This window comes from Xenopus tropicalis, chromosome 8 (genome assembly GCF_000004195.4).
Source record: "Xenopus tropicalis strain Nigerian chromosome 8, UCB_Xtro_10.0, whole genome shotgun sequence".
NCBI lineage: Eukaryota > Metazoa > Chordata > Amphibia > Anura > Pipidae > Xenopus > Xenopus tropicalis.
Window position 1 is genome coordinate 114,650,223 of NC_030684.2, and position 20,858 is coordinate 114,671,080.

The window sequence follows — 20,858 nt, forward strand, 5'->3', positions numbered from 1 at the left end:
CAGAAAGGGATAAAATACTGTTTTCAGTAGCAATCACATTAACAACTAAGTTCAAAACTATTTTAAAATGTCAATTTATTTTAGCAAGTTTATAATGCAAAAGAATGGGTAAAGGACCCCTTTTATATGAATATTTTTGTTTCCACTATTACCCTGTACTCATTTTTATAGGAGATTTTTAGTTGTAGATACTTTAGCTAGTTATGGGCAGGAATTACCACTTGTAGGAGTATAGGTGGCTTTGGGTACTGTAATACAATACATGTAGGGGATCAGCTATCCAGAAACCTGTTATCCAGAAAACTCAGAATTACGCCATATCCCACAGAATCCATTTTAATAAAATAATAATATTTTTTTTTACCGTACCTTGTACTTGATCCCAACTAAGATATAATTAATCCTTATTGGGTGCTAAAAAATCCTTTTGGGTTTATTTAATGTTTAAATGATTTTTTAGTAAACTTAGGCTGATGCCACACGTGGCGTTTTTACGCTGCGTATTTTCTAATTCTCTCAGCGGCTGAAAAACGCCCGATATCATCATCCATAGAAATAACTTGAAAAGACTCGAAGCAAACCACACAATGCGGAAATACGCTAGAAAACACCTTAGCACGGATTTTTGAAGTGTTGGCTGAAATACGCCAGTATTTGCACAGCAAGCTATTCCTATGTATACACAAAGGCAGCTGCCAGACCTGGCGGAAATACGCAGCGTTTTTTACTATTTCGCACTATTAGCACCATGGAAACGGGATTTGCTTACATCACCAGTACTAGGCTGAAAAACGCCATAGTCAGGGGCTGTGTGGCTTGTGCAGCGTTTTTAGGCTGAGAAAATACGCAGCGAAAAAACGCCACGTGTGGCATCAGCCTTAGGGATGCACCGAATCCCGGATTCGGCCGAAACCAGCCTTTTTTTGATGGATTCGGTTTTGGCCGTGCGGCAACTTTTAACCCTTCCCGATCCTAATTAGCATATGCTAATTCAGTTCAAGATTGGGCAGAATCCATCAGGGTGGGTTTGGGCGTTCGGTGCATTCCTATTAATTATGGAAAGATCCCTTATCTGGACTACCCCAGGTCCAAACAAAGCCCTACTATGTGTCCCTTATTACTATTATACCAATAGATGGTTTCCAGTTACTTTTATTTTTAAATTGAATATGTTCTTTTTTTTCTTTGACATTAGTATGGGTAGTATTTAGCTACTGCTATTTAGTTATGGATTATTTTTCTTTATCACACATGTATAGTTTCGGTTAGTTATGATTTTGTGATATAATATATAAAGGCATAGGAAATGTTATATATCTTACACCTATAGAAATGTATTCCTTTATAAGCATAGGCTTCTGTATTGGATAAGTGTGTATATATTTTCCCATAGCATTTAAGTAAATGGGAAGGCAACTTTGCTTTTTTTACTATATTTTTTACAGCACAAAAATGCATCCCCCCCCTGTCGTGAAACAAAATGGCAACGTAATGACATTGGTGTTTTTTGCATGGTAAATTCTGATTATTACTGTCAGTTAACAGGGTTTAAAAAAGACGTGGTTTTCTAGTTAAACAAACTGCACGGTGAAGTTCTAATCGTGATGCTAATTTTACAACTACAAATGCGTAGTTACGTTTTCAGATGAATTTGTGAAGAATGTTGTTGCTGCAGAAACCACTAATTTAGCTGCAAAATTGTACCAGTCAAAACTGAGCCCCACTATTTAACTGTACATGATGATTATTCTCATTTTTCAAAGTACGGAAATGTTTTGTGTATTACTAGCAATCAGGGCCGGAACTAGGGGTAGGCAGAAGAGGCAGCTGCCTAGGGCGCAGCGATTGAGGGGCGCCAGGCAAGAGCCTCTCCTGCCTACCCCTAGCGCTACTTTGTCATTGCCTCTGCTGCTTGTCATTAGCGGCGGAGGCAATGACCGATCTAATCGCTGGGGAGGTGGGCGGAGTTGGCCGACCAGGTTGCCTAGGGCGCCTGGTCGGCTTGGCCTGCCCCTTCTAGCAATTAGTTACTACTTATTTAAAGGAGAATGCAAGTCAAAATTTAAAACGCATACTGCCCAATATTCCTCCTATTGTTTAGTATTTATGGGGATTTTTTTGAGAATTATGATACTTTCTGAAAGTCATCACTATTACACCTATAGGTAGTATTTTGGTTATTTTTACCTTTAGTTGGGTGGGATTGTGTTTTTTTTTTTTTTATAAGTTTGATTGATATTTAAAATGGAAATATTATGGTAATTGCTATATAACTATGGGTTAATTTAAATTGCTTCAAAGGTGTCTTCCACAGTGACCCCAAGAAGCGGGATAAGGATGTGACTTCCTTAGTGACACCATGCATGAGTGGTGGGTTGGAAGGACAATACTAAAACATTGTGTGAAGAGTTGTGGGAAATATCAAGAAGGCAGATTCTTCAGCATGAGTGCCAAGCTGCCCAGTGGGGGTAGAGTGGATAAACCGCACCCTTGATATTACCTGTCTTATGAGGATACTCTAAAGAAATTTGGAGTCAAGAAATGACTTGTTCATAGTGGTTCCAGCTGAGACCAGTGACATTTCTTATGGGACTGGATTTCTAAGATGGATAAATGATTTCCAGTATCCTTTTCTATTAGGTGTGGGGACCCACTTCCCGAGTTATGCTCTCGCTATGAACCCTGGAGTAAGGGTGGGATGTCATGGACTGGAATAAAGTTTAGTTTGGGTGGGACCATTCTTTTCTGTATTTTGCATTTCTAAACTGATGAATCGAAACTCCTTAAAGGAGAAGGAAAGACTAAAGCTGGCAATACATGCACCGATAATATCGTATGAAACCTCATTTCGTACGATATTCACTGCGTGTATGGCAAGTCGGCGAGTCGACCGATATCGCAGGAAGCTAAAAGGAACTTAAAAGATTTTGATCGGACGCCATAGAAGGCGCCTGAGCAAAATCTGCTGTCAGCGCTGAATCAGCAGAAGGAGGTAGAAATCCTATTGTTACTACCTCCTTATCTGATTTTTCAGCCCTGAATGGTTTGTGACTGATGGTCGCACGAAAGATCGCAAATCGCCACGTGTGTGGCCACCTTAAGTCACTGGGGGGTGCCAAAATATTAGGCACCCCCTAGTGACTTTAATAGAGTGAATAGTGGAACTTTAACAGAGAAGTCGGCTTTTCACCCTACTGCGCATGCGCTGGTCCCGGTAATTTGCGGCAAAACGAAGCCAGAAGAAGGAAGCGCTTCCTACAGGTACCCCGGATGGTGCTGTTCCCTCTGTACAGGGGCACCAGCCCGGGGTACAAGGTAAGCGATTAAAGTCACTTGGGGGTGCCTAACATTTTAGCACCCCCAAGTGACTTAGCCTTTTCTTGTCCTTTAAACATTTTCTTTTACAGCCAAGCAGGTGCCTGGGGTTCCTGGAGTAAGCAGCAGTTTTTCCCATGTTTTCTTTACATGAGGGGCTTATGGTCCCTGCCAGAAGTACAGTAGGAGGAGGATAGCCAATAACAGGCAGGCAGGCTGCAGTTCCCTATCAGGTGGGCAGGGGAAAGTTTTCACTAAATCAACCAGAAACACTATTTTTCAGCACATTTCTTCTATATTTAAAGGAAATTGATTGGCTGACTATTCAAACGCAAAACATGTTGTCAGTAGGTAGAATGGGTGCGTGTATCAGCACTACAATTGTGCAGCACTTATAACTGCGATGTTCATGTTCCTTGTTTTTCTTTTTTTTTGGGGCACACTTGGGTAGAGTCTTGTTTGCAAGGTGTTTGGTTTAAAGGCCAAGCAAAAATACTAGCATTTTTTTTTATAATGTGGCCACCGGATCACTGTTTTAATGTAATCTAAGGATAGTGATCCATTTTCCCAATAATAGAGCCTGAAAAGAATGACAGTTAATATTCCAGGTGCAACAGCTTTACGCAAAGGGAAGGGGATCAGTGGCCCCTAATATCTCCTTTCCTTACAGAAGTGAGTGGAGAACATCATTTGGCTGTGGCTGGTACATACAGCACAGTTACCCGCAAATAACTTGGAAAGGAACTTGACACTCACATACACAGGAAGTGGCTATGTATCCCCACCCTCCCTGGCATGTAAGGCTGCACACACCTGTTTCACTATAAGCAAACTCCCATCTTACATCCTATGGAAAAAAAAAATCACATATGTTGTTGTTGTTGTTCAAAAACAAATCTAGTTCTACCCCACTACTGTGTGAGCTTCACAAGAATAAGAAGTGCTACTTGTCTTTATGGAGTATGAGTGCATTAAAGTTACAAGAAATGTGTTGCTCTTCAGCTGCTGCAGAACTATAAGTCCCGCCGTACTCTACAGCTTGGCTTGGGAAAGGAGTGCAGAGAGTTCCTTTAAGGATTTGGTGCCAGAGGTTGTACTTGGCTTATTATTCTTGGCCTACTGTGTGCAGCGTCATCTGAGGCAACTGAGGCACCGGCAGGGTCGGACTGGGGGGTGCAAGGCCAACTGGCCTGCAGCCCTGGGGCCCCTGCACCCCTTAAGGTTCCCCCACTGGCCGCACCCCCTGCCGTGCCCCCCAAACCCCCCCCCCAAGGGCCCCCACCCGACATCCTCCCCTGAGTGCACATAAGTGAAACGCATCAGGGGAGGACACCGGCGCCTGGGGGAGCGGCAACAGGGTCGGGTCTGGGCCGCTAGGGCCGGGGCCCACTAGGTATTTTCCTTTGACGAACTCCATATTCTTTGTGGATTCCTTTCTGGCTATAGGCTGCCTGGGCTACAGGTCACAGGCCACAACCCAGCCATACCTCTCAACTGTCCACTCTTTTAACAGCTCATCCTGCAGTCCCGGATTCTTAATGAAAAGTCCCTCATTTCCATTTGATCTCCTGCACTGAATGCTTAAAAAGATACAAAGTTTCTCAAACTAAATTAAATAAGAAGCTTTTGGCAGAAAGCCCAGAAAAAGTTAACAGGCAACACCTGCCTGTAACTAGCAACAATTGTAACTAATGAGCTAAACAGGTCTCTTGGGGGAACTGAGACTAGTCACCTTTTTTTTTTTTTTTTTTTTTTTTAGTTTTAACTTTTTTATTGGAGATAACAAAGTACATGACATATTCAGTGACATTTCCAGTTGTAAATCATTGTGTCAATAAAGAGTACCACTGTTGATCGAGATTGGTTTTTACGTGTCGTTCCTTAAGGGGGAAGAGAAGAGGAAAGAAAAAGGAGAAGGAAAGGGGATGGGACGGGGGGGGGGGGTGGGTAGGTACCTTTTTTTATTTATCAAAACTGTAATAACATATAAAACAAGACCCCCACAACCCCCAGAAAAGTTCAAACTTCAAAATTGGTGTGGTATTTAAGGGGTGTGATTGCAAAAATGGGCGTGGTCAAAACATTTTCTTTTTGTCCCTCTTTATATTTTGCAAATTTTGGAAGGTATGCCAGTCTGCAAAACAAGTGAAACCTAACTTCTAAACTTTAATAGGATTATACCTTCCCCAGAAATCTATGCATTGTAACATGAAATTATTATTCCTATAATCCTTTATTTATATTTAAGGTCATTTTAGTGGCTTTGCTGAAATCTGAAATCCCCTAAAATACAAACTTCCCAGAAGGTATAAATAACAAAAGCCCACTTGTGACAGTACCAGTTACCGCCAGTAGATGGTACTGTAACCTGCCTTTTGCTAAACAATTTGATCTTCAGGAGCTGTTATGGGAGTGTTTATAGTGTATGTTTGTCCATAGGGAAACCCATGCTTCTGATTCACATGACCTATGTATTATATGGATGATTGCCCATATTATGTTTGTATGTATGATTATACCTTTGTGCCACTGCCAAGCCTTGCCCACAGGCATAGAATGAATTTTAGTGTGACATGTTTGGAAAATCATAATACTGTGGTAACTTGGGCTGTTAAGATTACTGTCCAAAATGTGCAGTATGGAAAGCAAAGGGATGGTGTGACATTGGTGAAGACACCAAAAAAGCCTAGTACAATGGTGTCCACCAGAAGCCTGAAGCTATATGTCACAGTGCGTGCCAAAGCTGAATATCAATATGAAACAGAAATGCTTTTTGCCTACTGGTCAAAAGGGGGCAGTGTGGAGAAATCAGATGCTACACAGAGCACACCTAGCATGGCGATGCCCAATATAAGAAGATTCTGGGTGTGCAGACACATGTATTTGGCTGTATATTTATTTAGACTATAAGCCACTCCAATGGCTCATGGACCGATGTGAATAACATGCTGTATGACATGTCAGAGCTATTGAAATAATATACAATTACAGTAGCCAAGGTTGGAAAAAAGACACATGTCCGTCCAGTTAAATTTAGAGTTCCCTTGTGACACAGCTAATGTTGCACATTTTAGTCATTAAGTTGACCTTTAAAGGAATATATTGTATCCCAGTCCGACACTGTGCTTGTCTTCCGCTCAGCTTGGAGGGGGATTAGCAGGTTCTTCTTTACTGGTTCATACTGGAATGCCACACAAATACTGACATCAATAAGATCACTGCTTTCCCTGGTCTCCGGGGAAGGCAGCTGTGAGTAATACACACAAGGGCTAAGGTAGAACAGTAAATGCTCATTTTGTTGTAGGGGTGCAGTTGCACCCATTATATCACTTAGATTGTAAGCTCTACGGGGCAGGGATCTCCTTCCTACTGTGTCTCATACCACATGTATATATATATATATTTATTGTATTTATTTATTATATCACTTGTCCTCCCTGTGTGTAATTTTGTATTCTGTAAGACTGTACAGCGCTGCGTACCCTTGTGGCACTTTATAAATAAAGTTATACATACATACATACATTATACCTCTATCTGTAGCTGTGAGGAGCCAAAAGCCAGGTGCTTTCTCTCACAATTAAGTGCCTCTTATAGCTACAAGGGTCAGCTTTTCCTCAACCAAACAAAAGTGTAGGGTTAATTCCCCCTACTGCTCAGGAGGTTCCGGTTCCATTACCTGTGCCCTGTAGGTCTGTGTTTTCCCAGCTGGCCCAAGGATCTTGTGATCAGTTGCTGTCCATTGTTTATATAATTTGGGGGACACATGGCTCTTCTGCTTTGGTCTCCACCTAGTGCCGGGGTGGATGTGCTGGGAGCCTGGGGTATAAGGGGTATAAGGGGTATAAGGCCCCAGTATCAAGCTTTGAACCCAAAGGAGACCAAGAGGTAAAAGCAGTGGGTTGCAAATTGGTAAATTCACTACAGCTCTGCTTCTCAGGTTCCCTGATAGGCATCCGGCAGCTCAGTACTATTATCCAGAACGCCTGCTTCCTACCTACATCAGGTTAGCCTGTACCCAGAACAAAACATACTGGACTAGACCTTCATATAACTATGTAAATGAAAACTGGAGGCTGAATTCTAGTCACCTTTTTAATGCCAAATTAAATATCATGATACACAACAAAGGCTGCCTGTTGCCCTATATAGTGTTTTTGCATTGTGCATCAATAAAAAGTGCAGAGGAAAATAAACTGTACACAGAAATGCAATTCTATTTCACAATGCACCTTTTTTTTTTTTTTTTTTGCTGTTACTACCAAAATTGAAATGTTGTTTTAAAATTAAAGAAGCTACTAAAATAGATAATACTGATCATTTACTGATAATTGTCTCTACATGTGTTTTAGCAGAGGCAGTTCTCTGTATTGTCTATGGCAGGGGATTTTCTGGTGTTTAGTAACCATGAAAAAGTAGCTGCTACTAGTAGCTCTGTGTGTCACCACCCTTAGGCCATTAATAGTACTTCCAAGTTAGGGGGTCCCTCCCTCCAGTCTGCTCCAGTAATTAGCCCACTAGTCACTTGGGCCCCCTGGGGAAAAAAGAAATGCACAGCCATTAACCTGATTCTTATTGTCAGTCCCCAGTCATTCCAAGTCTTCACATAGGCTGCCTCTTATGACCCACAAAATATGGGTTTTCCCTCTGCCCCAGGGCCCCTGACTGCATGACACCCCAAACCCTCCCGATGGTAGCCTTGCATGGAATAGGTAAAGAAGAAAAAATATTAATATTAAGAATATTAATTATAGAATCAGCATCACTTATATAGAAGCAACACAATGCCAGTGTGCCAGCTCTGAATACTAAAATGATGGTTGCCACTCTATCTGGGATATATTAATGGCCATTACTCAAGGGGGTAGGGTGGTGACTTCATGAGGCTGGTAAATTTACCCTTGCTCCTAGCTGGTGATTGCTAGGCCATAGACATAGTGACAACCTTTTCTACAATCCACAGCTCTAAAAGGGTTAAATATTGCTTCAGTGATGCTAATTTCTTAAAATATTGGATTGACTGCACCCTTTTTATAGGTGGCATCTGGGTCACATGTAGTAATTAAGCAAGGTCTCCTTGCATACAAGCACCCTGACCAGTTATGTCTGTGTCTGAGGCAGGAGGCTGGTGGCTGAACAGTGAAGAATATTCACTGGCACGAGGCTGCTGTACATGCTGACTAGTAAAACAGCGTTACATGTTTTGGTGCTATGTATAAAAATGCAACAAACCAGGTAAAATTGGGTTTTGACCATATATATAAAGGAAACAACCTCCACAGCTCCCCATGAAGACACTATGAAGATTTTCATTCATCCAGGTCATGGTATATCGCGTATAAGTACATATAAAGCAACTGGACATGCTAAATAATCATTAAAGACGTTTCGCTACTCATCCGAGCAGCTTCTTCAGTTCAACTGACTGTTATGGGACGTCCCATACTCTTTCACTAATCCAATAACAATGGCACATTGTAACAATGTAACTCTTCTTAGTGCAGAAATCCCTAACCAATGGCTCATGAGTAACATGTTGCTCACCAGTCCCTTGGATGTTGCTCCCACTGGCCTCAAAGCACATGAGTATTTTTGAATTCCTGGCTTTTGGGCAAGTTTTGTTTGCATAAAAACCAGGTGAACTGCCAAACAGAGCCTCCTGTAAGCTGCCAGTCCACACAAGGACTGCCACATTTTCAATCGTAGCCCCTATTTGTAACCCCAGGAACACTTTTCATGCTTGTGTTGCTCTCCAAGTGTTTTTACATTTGAACGTGGCTCACAGCTAAAAAAGGTTGGGGATCTCTGTCTTGGTGAAAGAGTTCATATGCTGAGGACAGTCTGTTGCATTGAAGAAGCTGCTCAGATAAGTAGTGAAACATCTTCAATGATTACTCAGCAAGTCTAGAATTAGTCTATATTCTACATCCGTACATCTTCCTTCCATAATTATAAAGTGTTGATATTTAGTGACTTGTGTGCCAGGTCAGCATTTATATCACTAAAGACATTAATTTACATTTTCATATAAAAATAATTCATGTGTATGTCCCACCCATGCATTTGCACTGACGGGCTGCAGACTGTACCACTGAGCTTTCGGACTGGTGGGGAATAAAATCTTCCACACTGAGTTTTGCAGTTCATCCTGGCTTGTGGGAGATAACATGTTTACTAAACTGCAATTAATAAATGGATTGTATTATCTACCTCCATTTCCCGGGCTGATCAAAAATTGAACATTCCTTTTTTCCACTTAGTGAATAGAGCTCACTAGCACATTCATGCTGTTCCTTCTAGCACGTTCTGTCTCTCACAGCTGTTCCGCATTGTCCATTCTCCAGAATCTAAACAGCTGCTCTTTGGAAACACTCAGGCGCCTTGCTTGGGAGACTCTGGCTCCCTTGTGAATAAGCAGTGGTACAGTCTGCAAAGCAACAGTGCAGGGGTCAGGGAAGTGGCTAGGTACCGATGTGCCACTAAGCACTTGGCTCTGTTTGGGTCTGGCATGGTTGGTTAGGGTAGGGGGGTCTATTTACAGTATGTGCTTACATACCCAAAGTACATGTGGCATAAAAACAATAAAGCCAAAGGATGAAAAGTCACAGCTCCCTATTCACCTATATAGGGTTTTTAGTGGTGTATTGACTAGGGTGAAAGGGTGAATAAAAGACTAATATGACTAAGATAAATATGCCCCAAAGAGTGATGTGCGCTGTATAGCTGCGGAAGATAATGCTCACCTGTGGTTATGACTATATTCATATTTTGTGATTCTTCAGTTTCTTTATTCATTTTTGTGGTATTGTTCTTGGTTTGAGTTCATCTCCCGATTTAGATTCAAAGACCAATAGCAACCTGGGAAGCCAGCACTGTGAATAACTAGGTCAACATTTTCTTGAACACAAATATTTGTCGCATATGGTCTAAATGTATGGGTGTGGTTGTTACTTACCAGTATTTGTTTTAAAATGTTAAAAAATTGTAATAAAACAAAAAAATTAAACGTTACCCGTATTACTTTCTCTGTCTCAGCCATTAGGGTTAAAACCTAGAGTCTTTGCATATACAATGACTTCCAGGGTGTTAGCTACATGTGTAGTAACGGGTCCAGCGCATCCCTGTGGGACTGTATCCAGGGGAACATCAGAAATAGGCAATTTCCTCCCTATTGGTTACAGAACGTCGGGGAGGAATGGATCTAATTAAAGTTGCCATGCAGTAGAACACTGGAATGCGCTGCCCGGCAACCATGTAATGAAATGCCATAGGTACGTACCCTTACTTGCAATTAGTGCACTGATCGGCACAGGGGACTCTGCTGCCTGCTCCCCAGTGGGATGCACAGGTTGCTGCACCTCTCCTTCCAGATTCCTCCCGGAATATTCTGAAACTCTGGCTGTGCCTAAAAGAAGGCAGTTCAGCTCTGTATAAACCATAAAGGCACCCATTAGCAAATAACCGTGGCTTTCTGTGCTGCCCATGGCGGCACCCAGGTTAGGGCAAGCAAATCTTCTAATAGAGTAAGAAGGGGTTTCATTGGACAGGTCAGTAACAAGAGCACGTGACAGTCACATCTCATTCAGCCATCTATGAAGTCTATCAGTTCCTCTGAACAAAATATCCATTTGTTACTTGGAAATATCAGTTGAACAACATAATTCCTGGGGCTGGTAAATAAAACAAGGACCTAAATGTTGATGCTATAGAAACCAGAATAGTGCAATTCTCTGTATAGTAAACTGGTGTGTGGTATTAGTTACTGGAGACCTATGACAAAAGGCCATTGGAGAGCGTGCCAATTAGATCTGAACTAGAATTCAAAATAGGCCCTGGTTTTTAAAGTACACAAAGACCCGAACAGCCCCCCACAAGCCCAATAAATATTGACTGTATGACATCTTACAGCAGCCCCATTTGCCAGAATCCACAGATTGCCAGTCTGGCCATGAGTCTCGTATGGGACTGTACACAGCAGCTCTTTCTTAACCTTTTTATATTGGCCTTTTACAGAATTTTCATAAGTTACAATGCTGATCTAAAGCCCCATTAACCCATAGTGCACACCCCAAATGATATCTGACATTTACTGCTTATGTAGCTCCATGGTGTACATCAGCCTAAGCCCAATCAGGCACTTACTTCACTTGAGCTCAACGCATTTTATCTTGTGTGCTCACAACAATGCATCAGCATCTTGAGTCTTGGGGGAGAAAAGCCAGAGGGTTAATAATCAGAAAAACAGGCTCAGGTTAGGGCAGGTAGAGTTCAAGCTGGTCAATAACAGGGTCGAGGTGGAGGCAAGCAGACAATCCAAAAGAAGAGCCAAGGGTCAGTAAACAGAAGATCAGGTGAGAATATAGAGAATAACAGATAAGAGAGATGACACAGAAACACACAGACACCAGGACAACGTACAACTGTATAATGTAATTATGCCAGGAGCAGAACCTGATTTGTGGCGAGGTCCCAGGGCGGCAGAAATTTTGGAATTTTGCTTGCATACAGAGCAATGGGCACTGGAGGTGCAGATCCAGGCCTGGCCAGGTGGCAACAAGGACGGCACAGCTGTAAGTATTTGTGGCATGCAAGGAATAAGCGCAAACCTGCCTTGCAATAACCCACAGAAGCCATCATTATTTAATAATTGGTGTGGTCAGGGGGGCACAAGGGGAGGGAGCTGGAGGGAGTCGCTGGGTGTGGGGGGGGCTGGAGGAAGCTGCTGGGGGGAGCTGGAGGAAGTCGCTGGGTGTGGGGGGGGAGCTGGAGGAAGTCGCTGTTGGGGGGGAGCTGGAGGAAGCCGCTGGGGGGGAGCTGGAGGAAGTCGCTGTTGGGGGGGGAGCACGAGGAAGTTGCTGGGGGGGCTGGAGGAAGTCGCTGGTGGGGAGGGAGCTGAAGGAAGTCGCTGGTGGAGGGGGCTGAAGGATGCTGGGGGAGCTGTGCAGATGTTGGGGGGAGCTGGGGCACATATCAAGAGGGAGGAACCGCAGGAAGTCACTGGGGGGGAGCTGGCGAATGCTGGTGGGAGCAGGGGGGGAGCCGGAGGATGCTTGGGGGGGTGGGAGCTGGAGGATATTGGGAAGCACGCTGGGGAGGAGCTGGAGGATGCTGAGGGGGAGGATGATGGCTACTATTGTTTTAGGGGCCCACGGGTTACCACTGTTTTAGGGGGCCCTGGCTACCAATGTCTGTGTGTCCTTTTTACTGATTGGAGGGGCCATTGGGGGGCAGGATGTGGGTGGAGGGGGGCCCAGAAAATTTTCTTGTGATGGGCCCCGTGATTTCTGATGGCGGCCCTGCACGGTGTGGTAGAGAATACAAATGTCAAATGGGTTAATTTAGGTTCCTGGGATTGGGCATGTCACTATATAAAACCGTTACTGGCCAAATAACGGCTATTAATAAAGCACAGAACCTTTCTGTAGCACATTTAGGAGCTGATGTGGGGGCTAAATTGCACCAGTGCAGTTACTCACAGAGCACAATCACCAGTCAGTTTTGGTCAGGCTACATCAGGGTTGGAACAGCCAGTCAGAGCACTGCTTTAAGCACCGTCGGGGATATTGCCTTGTCTGTCTGGTGTCAGCGTGCCATTAAGGCTAATTTCCTCTTTTTAATTTAACCCTATGAGTGCAACTCCTCAGGGCCATTTTTAGTGTGGCAGGCTGCCTACAGATGTCGCTGATTGATGGCATTTGTGTATTACCCACTGGTTGGGAAGTGCTACTGTTTCCATTGCCATTTTGTTTTTCTTTACCTGCTCTCCCCTCTCTTCTTATTTGCAACCCCAAAAGACTGCTCTGCTGTTACCTAATATTTAATGGACCTCTGTGGATATATAAAATATTGGGTTTTGCCCACTCTCTCACACTTGCTAACAGATAAGCTTTCGGCCCAGGCAGTTAAACTGTACAGTGAATGACTGCTCTATTGTTAAACCGACAAGGCAAAAATAACCACTGTATCTGATACAATAAAGTGTAAAGAATAAAGCAACCTGCTCACTTCCTACTGCAAAATGTCACATTTCTCTTGCTTCCTGATGCCAGCGATTGTTCCTCCCACGCACTGACCACTGGTGGGGCAGAAAGAACAATTTTGTACATGTCCCTTTTTAACTATTTAACTACTGACAACCAGAAGGAAGTACTTGCTGCTTATATCAGGTTATCAAGGTTAATGCAGTGGATAATATCTGTGTCTGACGTTTTTTTGTATTGATGCTGTGATAAAAAAGTAGTAGATACTGTGAAAAAATGTAAAGTTTTGCCTTAATATAGTATAAATAATTCCCTGAAATAAAAGATCAATGTTACATTTTTAAACAAGGGGCTAGTTTTGGAGCTTCTACATGCTTTCCCACAGCCACAGTCCCTTTCCAGAGGCTATTATCCCACTGCTACTATAGGCACCATCTCTTCCTACTATACCTGCTATCCCACAGCCCCAGTCCCTTCCCAGAGGCTATTATCCCACTGCTACTATAGGCACCATCTCTTCCTACTATACCTGCTATCCCACAGCCCCAGTCCCTTCCCAGAGGCTATTATCCCACTGCTACTATAGGCACCATCTCTCCCTACTATACCTGCTATCCCACAGCCACAGTCCCTTCCCAGAGGCTATTATCCCACTGCTACTATAGGCACCATCTCTCCCAACTATACCTGCTATCCCACAGCCCCAGTCCCTTCCCAGAGGCTATTATCCCCCCACTGCTACTATAGGCACCATCTCTCCCTACTATACCTGCTATCCCACAGCCCCAGTCCCTTCCCAGAGGCTATTATCCCCCCACTGCTACTATAGGCACCACCTCTCCCTACTATACCTGCTATCCCACAGCCACAGTCCCTTCCCAGAGGCTATTATCCCACTGCTACTATAGGCACCACCTCTCCCTACTATACCTGCTATCCCACAGCCACAGTCCCTTCCCAGAGGCTATTATCCCACTGCTACTATAGGCACCATCTCTCCCTACTATACCTGCTATCCCACAGCCCCAGTCCCTTCCCAGAGGCTATTATCCCCCCACTGCTTCTATAGGCACCATCTCTCCCTACTATACCTGCTATCCCACAGCCACAGTCCCTTCCCAGAGGCTATTATCCCACTGCTACTATAGGCACCATCTCTCCCTACTATACCTGCTATCCCACAGCCCTAGTCCCTTCCCAGAGGCTATTATCCCCCCACTGCTACTATAGGCACCATCTCTCCCTACTATACCTGCTGTCCCACAGCCACAGTCCCTTCCCAGAGGCTATTATCCCACTGCTACTATAGGCACCATCTCTCCCTACTATACCTGCTATTCCACAGCCACAGTCCCTTCCCAGAGGCTATTATCCCACTGCTACTATAGGCACCATCTCTCCCTACTATACCTGCTATCCCACAGCCCTAGTCCCTTCCCAGAGGCTATTATCCCCCCACTGCTACTATAGGCACCATCTCTCCCTACTATACCTGCTGTCCCACAGCCACAGTCCCTTCCCAGAGGCTATTATCCCACTGCTACTATAGGCACCATCTCTCCCTACTATACCTGCTATTCCACAGCCACAGTCCCTTCCCAGAGGCTATTATCCCCCCACTGCTACTATAGGCACCATCTCTCCCTACTATACCTGCTATCCCACAGCCACAGTCCCTTCCCAGAGGCTATTATCCCCCCACTGCTACTATAGGCACCATCTCTCCCTACTATACCTGCTATCCCACAGCCACAGTCCCTTCCCAGAGGCTATTATCCCACTGCTACTATAGGCACCATCTCTCCCTACTATACCTGCTTTCCCACAGCCCCAGTCCCTTCCCAGAGGCTATTATCCCCTTTGCTATTATATATTCACCATCTTAGATGGAGGTTAGCAAAATTAATCAAAATATTGGAATATTATTCTTTGATTGAGTTTATATTTTGATATCACTAATATTTTAGATTTAATGCATTTTTGCCAAACAATTTCCGATACATTTTTTATTTTGAATTCTATTAATTAAAACAGCACAGCTAAGAAGTTGGAGTGCTGGTTGCTAAAACATGCCCTTTACAGGATATCATGTGCTAGGCAGAAACGTGGCTGGGTTACTAAACACACATGGACATTTGTAGTGTGATGCAACCAGACAGTTTTGCGCGTTTTGGGCAAAGGCTCTATAATCCCTTCATTAGCCATCAGTTTCAGGCTGACCTTCCATTGTTACTTCATGTGACCCTGACTGTGCTTTAATGTTGCCTTTCTTGACCTTTGCCTGTCATCTCAAGAGTACTTGAGTATTGACTGCCCTGACTGTTTGTCTGCAACCTTGCCACAAAGTGTGAAGAGGGCCCAGTGGGGCAAAGACTGAGGTGCAACTTCAATATATGTTTGTAAAACAGTATGTTTTTTTGGTGAGGGGGTGGGTATTAAAAGATTTTACAATGTTTCCATTATCTTAGGATTGTGGTTCCATAAGGCAAATACAAGCACTGTTTCATTGTCATCTATGGATTTTACCTCATTTTTTCTTTAGCCTGGCAGAACCAAACCTTTCTACAAAATTGCAAATAAATCATGCATTCTCTGTGCAGTATATACTAAGGGCCCTGCAGATATAGCATAAAGGCTATTAATTCTGTAATGTGCTCTATGTATCCCAAGGCCCAATAAGTGGCGCTCTCATGGATCTGATTACAAGACTTCCAAATGTGTTATCTAAATTTTGTTTCTCATAAATCTGGGCTCTTTATAAAAATGGGAAATATTTGAAAACATTTCAAAATGATCCTTTTGTTGTCATCTGTTTGTTGCTCAATAATGTGATATCACATTTGCAAACAACAATTATCTAATGTGTGAGTGTGTGTATGGGTCCAAGTAGCTTGAACAGGGTCTTCAAACCACAGTGGTCACAGATGCTATCTAAAAACCACTGCTTACATCACTGCAGGACATAAGCCACGTGGGCAGGATTAACAGAAAGACTGATACCTGGGCCTACTGTATATCTGAAGATCTGCTCCATTGATAATGTCAGCTAATGATCCAATGTTTGCCGAACTATGCTACTCATTTGTTGGGACAAATCAGACTGATATGGTAATTTGGCCCTTGGGCCCATGAACAAATAAAAGGACTATTGGGAGAGGACCAGTTGGCTCAGGAGGCAGCACCCCGCCAATTACCAGAGGCAGCAAAAAGCAACTCGTGGTAAATTTAAGAGCGTACTTTCTGGTTATTATATAAGAGCAGCGGGGATGAATGAAGGTGGCATACGAAAGGCCCTGATTGATCATTGTTCAATGCCGTGATTGCCCAATGGCTAACCCAGGGATCCCCAACCTTCTATACCTGTGAGCCACATTCAAATGGAAAAAGTGTTGGGGAGACACACGCATGAAAAAAGTTCCTGGAGGTGTCAATGAGAGCTAGAATTGGCTATTTGATAGCCCCTATGTGGACTGGCAGCCTACAGAAGGCTTTGTTTGGCAATTACACTGGTTTTTATGCAATCTAAGCTTGCCTCCTTACCAGAAATTCAAAAATAAGCACCTGCTTTGAGGCCACTGGGAGCAACATCTAAGGGGTTGGTGAGAAACATGTTACTCACGAGCCACTGGTTGGGGAACCCTAGGCTAACCTGCCAATAGAAAATGGATAATTTTCATCTAGATATAAATATGAATACATAAATATGAAACAGAAATGTAAAACAAAACATTTGTAACTGGGTCCCTTTTTTAGAAATACTGCTGAGCCTGCTGGGAAAGTAATCCAATAAAAAGGAGAAGACAACCCTTCCAGTGATCCAGCTATGTTTTACGTACCTACTTATATAAGACCCAAACGCTAAATCTAACAATGAAGATAATAGGGGTGCCACAAATGTCTTTAGTCTGCATGTGGTCACGTGACTGGGGTGCTAATGATGAGAGGCAAAGTAGATTATATTTACATGAGCATTTACGATGCAGGAAATAATCGCTTTGATTGTTATGCGCAATCATTCTGAATATGTTACCAACTGAAAATGCAAAGAGTGGAAGTGAAAAAGGCACAGATTAATAGGTACTATCAAAGATAATCTCAGGAAAGGCAATTTGAGCTTTGCTATGCCCATAGGAACCCCACAAATTTAGCAGTAAGCAGGTGTTTGCTCCTGCCCTGGTCCTGCGTGTCCCACAGAATGTTCCTTCCCCCTGATATTATTAGCTTTGCCTTCTGGCTTGGGGATTGATGATAGGACACCTTGGGATTACATACACAAATAAAGCTCACTGATTCATTTTTTTCTGCCCTGTTAGAGGAGTGGGAGAGCACGGTGTCAGACATTAATTTTAGGATTGGTTTTCAGGGTGCAATTACGCGATTACATGGCTTTGTGAGCTAGCACAGCAGGCGGCAGGAGTCGGCCTCTGCACAGAAATGAGAGTGCTGCCAGTGGTGGAAACAAAAGGGAGGGAATTTTAAGGAGGAGGTAACCAAAGGGTGTAGATTAACAGATGGAGAAGGGAGAGAAGATTGAAAATAGCCAGCGGTATCTGGAAAAGGGAAAATGTGGGGGTCGGAGGGGCGGAATTGATTAAAGTCGAAATAAGGTTGCCATCTTTTCTAGAAAGAAAATACCGGCCTTCCTATCTCTGTTGGCTCCCTTTCCAATTAATAACATTGGCATGAAATATAATAACAGCCAGATGGCAACCCCAAGTAATAATATTCAACCTATCTCCAGGGCTGTACTTAAAGGTGCCAGGGTCAGAGAAACTACTCTGCCTTGGGCACCATCATCTAAAACCTGCAGCTGTTCAGCTGTTACTGAACTACAACCCCCCAGCATTCTGGGAAAGTACCCCACATTGCCTTCCCAGAAGTGTTAAATACATTTGGGTAAGGGGCGGTTTAGATGGAGTTTCTTTACTTCCTCTATACAAATAACTGCTCAGCCTGCAGTTTACTAAAGCTGCCCATTCACTCATATATGAGCCTTTTTAGCAAGGTTGCCAAAAGAGAAGATTTTTGCCCAATTTGGCCAACTACATGCTGAGCCAGGGACTCAAGTCTTGGGCAAGTTTGTTTCCTAAAGTTATCCCTTCCCACTGCTAAAACAGCCTTGCCCTACCAGGGACAATGGTCAGATACTAACACACATCTGTCCAAAAGTACCGCACCCGTGCATCCATGCACACTACCTGCCTGCTCACCCTTTATGAATGCGGCAGTGCCAAACACAGGCAGCCCTCTATTCATGGGGATACAGGTCTTTGCACACCATTTTGGATCGCAAAGTGCAGATTGTGCCTGTTTTTTTATCCTTTGCCCACCCTGCTCTGCACGTAGTTACTCTTTGTCCATGCTAGAAGCTGCCCTGGCAGTTTTATTACAAATGGCCAAACCATCCTATAAAATAGGTATTTTTAATCAGGGATTTGTGGCCTTAGAGCTGCAATAAAAAAAAGTCATCCCCAGCTGGCTGAGCATTGTGGGATGAATGGATCAATGGGCGAGTCAGGATATAACTGGATATAACAGGATTACGGGATATAATGCCAGTTAGTTTAGCTAATCAATTGCTTCCCAGCTGTTGCTGAACTACACCCTGCAGCTTATCTGCACAACTGCAGGCTCACAGGCTATGAAAGGAGCAAACTCTTCTGCTAAATGAATAATCACATTTCCCATGAGCTTACCCCGCTCCCGTTAATAAGCGTAACCTCCAGTTATTCTCGCCAGCGGATCAATTGGTGTTTCAATTAAGCTGTCAGACCGCCTGTCCTCCCTTTTGCCCTGAAAACAAGGAGAAAAGGAAACGTAACTTGCTAAAAAATCTTAATTCCTTTCTGTAAAATCGACTGCCGCCCCCCCCGATACAAACATAATGAAGTCATCAAGTTTTCTTGTATTTGTAGCTTACCTGATTTGGCTACTGATGGAACAAAGTCATACTCAATGCAATAGATCAATTAGGAAAGGAAAAGCAATGCTGAGGGTTCATAAACAGTTCCCAGAATCCTCTGCAGAAGTTGTACTTTGGCAGAGTTAGATGTTAGGCATCCATGAAAGGGATATGTAGGGCTATGGCGCACAGGGGGTTTTCATTGCTGTAGCAGTGATCAAAGTGTGTGTTTTTAAACAATAATCACTATGTTCAAAAGTCTTAGTGGCCTTCTGTCACCCCAATGTCTTCCAATACAGATCTTGTCTCATGCTTACAGGACATGTAAAGCCTACATTTGCGTAGTAATCAGAGCTTAGAACAACTGAGCATGCCAACAAGCCAACAGCCAAAGCAAATTCCTGAGGGAGGGGGCCGAGTGGGTTACAGGAGGAGAAGCAAATCTAAGTGATTAAGGGGATGCTGCAGCCTTACTGTTAACCTCTGTACAACCAGAGTGGCAGGGATTGAAAGATTTCAAAGCGGCTGTTCACTGATTACATTTTTGTGTGTGGGGTTTACATGTCAGAAGCATTCCCCCTGCTACACCCTTTACCCTACAGTCACAGGAGGAGATTAGTTAGAAATGGGTTACATTGCTTCTATGGGACAAGTATTTGCATCACCCTGTTCTCTTTTTTATCACCATCCTTTGACTTTTAAAGGGGATGTAAACCCAATATAAAATTGTACCTAATGACATAAAATATCATTCTAAGCAACTAGACGTGATGCATGCACACATTTTCAGTGTTTTTTTAAAGACATCTTCATCTTGAACTGAAAGGAGCATCTGTCTCTTTCATGACCCTCTGGCCCCCACCAAGCACTTATTTATACCCACAGTAGCTCTCTATACCAGGATGTTTCCTTCTATCCATAAGGGAAAGGGCACATAAGCATATTGTCCGCTTTCCACTGCCTGCAGTTTTACACAGACTTTAAAAGAATCATGACTTGATCCTTCCTCCTCATCCAGCTGTCATCCTATCTCTTAACTTCCCTTCTACTCCAAACACTTAGAACATCTATAACCGTTTGATTTACTTTAGGTTTTGCCCACTATATGGAACTGAAATTATACTAATTACAGAAGTTCCTGATGACATTCTGTCTGTCTAATCCAAAGGTCAATTCTCTATACTAATCCTTCTTAACCTCTGCTTCATTTGGCACAGTGGGTTATCAGCCCGTTTGTGATATCCTACTCTTCTTTCCATACAGGACTATCCAGTCATTCTGTCTTTGTCTCGTTTCTGTAGAAAACATCTTCACTGTGTGGGGTACCTTATGACTCTATCATTGGACCCCAGTTTTCTCACTATACACTACATCTCCACCTCAGTCGCTCTTTATGTTGATGACTCAAATCTGTATCTCTTGCCCTGACCTTTCCTCTTCTGTCATTTCTCAAATGTCCAACTGCCTTTCTCTGTAAGCTAAACTATCATTCATTTTAGTACAAAGGTTTGCTAGTTTGGAATCACATTAGATTCCCCACTTACAGGGGCTTTTTGGCTTCTAGTGCTGCCCTGAGGCCGCATCGCTAGTGCAGAGACTGCAATAACACTTTTTGCACTAGAATTGCTAAAATTACGATTTAAAAATCAGAATTTCAGCTC